Source organism: Aethalodelphis obliquidens, unplaced genomic scaffold (genome assembly GCF_003676395.1).
Source record: "Aethalodelphis obliquidens isolate GAN/ISIS:26980383/991018 unplaced genomic scaffold, ASM367639v1 scaffold11, whole genome shotgun sequence".
Taxonomy (NCBI): Eukaryota; Metazoa; Chordata; class Mammalia; order Artiodactyla; family Delphinidae; genus Aethalodelphis; species Aethalodelphis obliquidens.
In genome coordinates, this window is record NW_020837955.1 from 14,075,033 (window position 1) to 14,080,383 (window position 5,351).

General features: G+C 39.0%; 1 protein-coding gene across 2 annotated transcripts in view; it reads left to right on the top strand.

The window, feature by feature from the left end:
* The first annotated feature begins 39 nt into the window (after positions 1-39).
* Positions 40-5,351, top strand: part of ENTPD1 (ectonucleoside triphosphate diphosphohydrolase 1) — a 112,267-nt gene continuing 106,955 nt past the window's right edge. Inside the window, exons 1-2 of one of the 2 annotated variants that reach the window (XM_027112125.1) lie at positions 40-233; positions 3,485-3,596. The gene's annotated coding sequence lies outside the window, so the exon portion shown is untranslated. The remainder of the gene's footprint in view (positions 234-3,484; positions 3,597-5,351) is intronic. The other variant, XM_027112126.1, reaches the window with a different exon arrangement.

The window sequence follows — 5,351 nt, forward strand, 5'->3', positions numbered from 1 at the left end:
CAGTCTGCGCCCTTCTCCTTAGGCCAAGCCCGGCACTGTCTCCGTCGCTCGGCAACCGCCAAACTGGCAAAGGAGCCCTTGTCTCTTCTCTCCGCTGAGTGGCAGTAGGAGTTCAGCCCAATGCCCAGTGTGCACAGACTTCGCGGCCCAGAGGGCAGAGCCCTTCCTTGACAGAGGGAAGCCTTAGAGGCTGCAACTAGAATTGCGTATCTTTTTCACTCCGGATTCTAACGGTGAGAATCCTTTCTTTCTTTTTTTTTTTTTTTAAGTATGAGCCCATTTTTAGAGAGCTCGTTTTATTTATTTAAAATTTTATTATTTATTTATTTGGCTGCATTGGCCCTAGATTGCTGCGTGGGGGCTTTCTCTAGTTGCAGCAAGCCGGGGAGCGGGGGCTACTCTTCCTTGCCATGCGTGGGCTTCTCATTGCGGTGGCTTCTCTTGTTGCGCAACATGGGCTCTAGGCACACGGGCTTCAGTAGTTGTGGCACACAGGCTCAGTAGTTGTGGCTCGTGGGCTCTAGATTGCAGGCCCAGTAGTTGTGGCGCCCGAGCTTAGTTACCCCGCAGCATGTGGGATCTTCCTGGACCAGGGCTCGAACCCGTGTCCCCTACATTGGCAGGGGAATTTTTTTGTTGTTTATTTTATTTTTGGCTGCGTTGTGTCTTTGTTGCTGCGCATGGGCTTTCTCTAGTTACGCCGAGCGGGGGCTACTCTTTGTTGCGGTGCGCAGGCTTCTCATTGCGGTGGCTTTTTTCTTGTGGTGGAGCACGGGCTCTAGGCGCCCAGGCCTCAGTAGCTTTGGCTCTCAGGCTCAGTAGTTGTGGTGCACGGGCTTAGTTACTCCGCAGCATGTGGGATCTTCCCGACCAGGGCTCGAACCCATGTACCCTGCACTGGCAGGCGGATTCTTAACCACTGCGCCACCAGGGAGGTCTGAGAATCCTTTTCTAAAGGATAATCTTAGGGAGGAAATCACACTGACGGTCACACTGAGAACTTATTTAAATTTAAAAAATAGCCAAGGGACGGAGAAGAAAACTTATTTTTTGCGATTATTATAAATCGCCACTTCTTTTTTTTTCTTTTTGGCTGCCCCGCGGGGCTTGAGGGACCTTAGTTCCCCGATTCCCTGATCAGGGATCAAACCCAGACCCCTGCCACTGAGCATGCCAAGTCCTAACCGCTGGACTGCCAAGGAATTCCTTAAATCGCCACTTTTTGTAGCCCTCTTTAGAAAGTTTTGTTTTTTCCCAGGAGTCGTGTGCCTCTTCTGATTCCCTAGAACAGCACTGTCCAATAGAACTTTCTGCAGTGTGGGAAATGTTCTGTATGTACACTGTTCAGTATTGCAGCTACAGGCTATATGTGGCTACTGCGCACTTGACGTGTGGCTAATGTGACTGAGGAGCTGACTTTTAAAATTTTAATTAATTCAAAGTTAACCACACATGACTCGTATTTAGCATATTGGATAGTACAACTCTAGGATATCAAAATCTTGTTCCTGCTAGACTCACTGTTTTTGTCAATCTGCACAGTCCTGATATCTGGATTATTTCAATTGCTTGGTTGGGGATATAAATTAAGATCTGTTAAGAGTTGCCTAACATCTAATACCCTTACCAAAACCTAGCTAATACCTTCTTTTCCAAGTGAATCGCTTAGTCAGATAAATTTTAGGGCACCTGACCTTGCTCACATTCTCTGACAAGATATTGATATTCTGTTGTTTTGAAGTCAGTGGCTAAATGTATCTCTGTGTTATAAACGTTCTCAAAATCTTTTTATGTGATTGTGTGTTGGACTACTATAAGAGCTATCTATATTTGTGTTTGGGCATAAAATATTTGTCTACCTTTTTAGTAATTTCTGTAGGAAAAGGCCACGTTCATATTATTCAAATTATATGCATTTATCAGAATATAAGCTCCACAAAGCAGAGGGTTTTGTCTGTTTTGTTCACTGTTTGTATCCCCTGCCTAGAACAGTGCCTAGGGCATGTTAGATATGCATTAAATATTTTTTAAAAGATTGTTTTGTTGAACTCTTTAGATTTAGCTGCTATGAATATTTAGTGTTTATATGATTTCAGGATTGCATTTATTTATATAAAATTTCTATTGTACAACCAATTGGAGACCATTTTAGATTTCCAAGTTTGCATTTTACTCTTTAATTCTCAATCAGTGGTAAATCAATGATAAGTTATTAATGAATTTATTAGTGTTGGCAAAAGAGCCTGTTGATTGAAGTAACTTCAGAGTTGAGTGTAGGGAAATAACATTTCAAGATTACTGAGTTGCTTTTTCTTATTTTTGAATTTTAGCACTTTACATATTTTTTAAATACTCTTTTTTGTTATAGTTGAGCAAAAATATTATTTATATTTTGTTGTGATATGTTTTTGGGAATTTCTGTAATGCGGAACTCTCAGGTCTTTTGAGATATTAAAATCTGGAAGATAATTTTGAGGAATGACAATGAAACTTATTCACATGTGTCATGCAGATGCCAATTTCAACATGGGGATTGAGTCCTAAATTGAAATAGCTTAATATGATATCACCTCAGAAGCAGAGCTTTCCAAAAAAGATCATATGATACTAGCAGCTGTCTGTGTTTGGTACTAAAAGAGTTCAATATGTGCTTAGAAATTTAACCAAGAGGTTGAATCAAGATGGCAGACCAAGAACAAGTTCTAGCCTCTCCTGACTCCTCCCCTCTTTAGAAAATCTCTAAAAATTACAGGAAAGTTAGATGAATACACCCTCTCATATGCATCCATGTACATACGTTGATATTGAAAAACATGAAGGAGTGCTCTCAATGGCCCAGACATTATGACAATCTTTGAAAAAAGAAGGCCAACGGGACTGGAATATAGTTGGACAAACAAAAGTTGCATAAGCAGAGGCTTAATATAGAAGTAGGAGTGGCCCTTGGGGGTGTTCTAAGCACACAGAAAGAAGCTATTGATATCTGTAGGGCCCTTGGACAATTGAGTTATTGATTGGGGTACCACTGTAGGAAGAGTCAGATAGGTCAGCCTCTCAACCTCGCTTCCATGTGAAAGCAGTGGATTGAAGAACTTGCTCCTAAAGAAGGCAGGGACAGTCATGTAGGCACTTTTGTTAAAAAGATAGGACAGGGCCCTGGATGGCTTTTGACAACTAGGGGGAAGAGAGAGGCCCCACATCTTGAAGACTGGTATCAACTCCCTTTATCAAGCTGTACACCCAACATTCCCTCCTCCACAAATCTACCAAAAATATAGTTTTAAAAGGACATATTACTTTCAAAAGAGCAATAATAAGACTCACACCTGACTTTTTAACAGAAATAAGGAAATCCATGAAAAGTGGAATAATGTTTTAAAAGAAGTTAACCTAGAAATCTATACCCAGCAAAATAGACTTCAAAATGAAGATACAAATGTGTTTAGAAAATGAAAATTGAGAAAAAAAAACTTTTTTGTTACAGACCCACACAAAGAATTGTTAAAGAGAGTTATTCAGGCTCAAGGAAAAATGACCCAGATGGAAGCACAGAAATGCAGGAATAAATTAAGAGCAATGGAAAGGATAAATACAAGGTCAGTATATACAACTCAATTGTATTCCTATATTATAGCAATAATAAATTAGAAAATAAAAAATTTTAGGTGATAAAATTTATAATAATATAAAAAATTAAATACATATGAATAAATCTAAAATAGTGCAAGATCTCTTCATATCAAACTATATACTATTTCTGAGAGGAATTAAAGAAAACCTAAATAAATGGAGGGCCGCACCAAATTCAGGCTAGGAAGACTTTTAATGAAAACATATTACTTCTTCCAAATTGATGTATAGATTCAGTGCAGTCCCAGTAAAAATTGACATTTTGTGGTAAAAATTGACAAGCTGATTTCAAATTTACAGTTGACCATTGAATAACATGGCTTTGAGCTGTGTGGGTCCCCTTACATGTAGATTTTTTTTGATAGTAAATACTAAGTTACTAGATGATCTGTGGATTTTCGACTGGGTAGGGGTTGGCGCTCCCAACTCCCTTGTTGTTCAAGGGTAAACTGTATATGTAATTGCAAAAGGCCAAGAACAGCCAAGAGAGTCTCAAAGAAGAACAAAGTTGGAGGGCCTATACCTACCATATATCACCTCTTATTATTGAGATAAGCTCATTATTAGGATAAAATGGTACAGCTTTGGCTCTAAGATAGACAAATAGACCAATAGAAAAGAATAGAGGCCAGAAACAAACCGACACATATATAGTCTTTTGATTTATGACAAAAGTGATACTGTAGTGCAGTGAGGAAGTGTGAGCTTATCAATAAATTATGCTGGATCAATTGGATAGTCATAAGACCAGTGTGTCTTGACTCCTAGCTGTGTATACCCAAACATCAATTTCACATAGATTGTAGACTTAGGTAAAACAACAAAGCTACTAGAAGATAACATGAGAGAACATCCTTATGATCTGGGGAAGGCAAATATTTCTTAAACTGTACAGAAAAATCACTGATCATAAAAAGATTGATAAATAGTTTATCATTAAAGTCGAGAACTTCTCTTAATAAAAATATGCCATTAAGAGAATTAAAAGGCAAGCTTCTCAATTTTTTTTCCTTAAGAAAATAAGCAATGAATATGCATTGAATCATTTTCATCAACTGATATTTTTTAAATTAAATTTTAAAGTTTATGATAAGTGTATATTCACGTGAAGTTGTAGGATATAATACAAGGAGATACTGTGTACCCCCTAAAGATAACAACTTGCAAAACTATGGTACACACAACCAGAATATTGGTATTCATACAATCCACCCATTTTCTTCAGATCTTCCCAGTTTTACTTTTACACGTGCGTGCGTGTATATTAAGTTCTATGCAGTTTTATCACATGTGGTTTCATGCATCCACCACCACAGTAAAGATTCAAAGCAGTTCCATCACCACAAAGTTCCTTCCTGTTGTTCTTTCATAACCATTCCCACCCCACCCCCCACTCTGTCTCCCCAGAATGCATTTTTAACCATCATTAATTTTTATAATAACCACAATTAAAATAACTATGTAATTTATTTATTTTTTAAAAATTTTTATTTTTTTGGCTGCATTGGGTCTTCGTTGCTGCACGCGGGCTTTCTCTAGTTGCAGCGAGTGGGGGCTACTGTTCATGGTGGTACGCAGGCTTCTCATTGTGGTGGCTTCTCTTGTGGAGCTCAGGCTCTAGGTGCATGGGCTTCAGTAGTTGTGGCACACGGGCTCAGTAGTTGTGGCTCGTGGGCTCTAGAGTGCAGGCTCAGTAGTTGTGGCACACAGGCTTAGTTGCT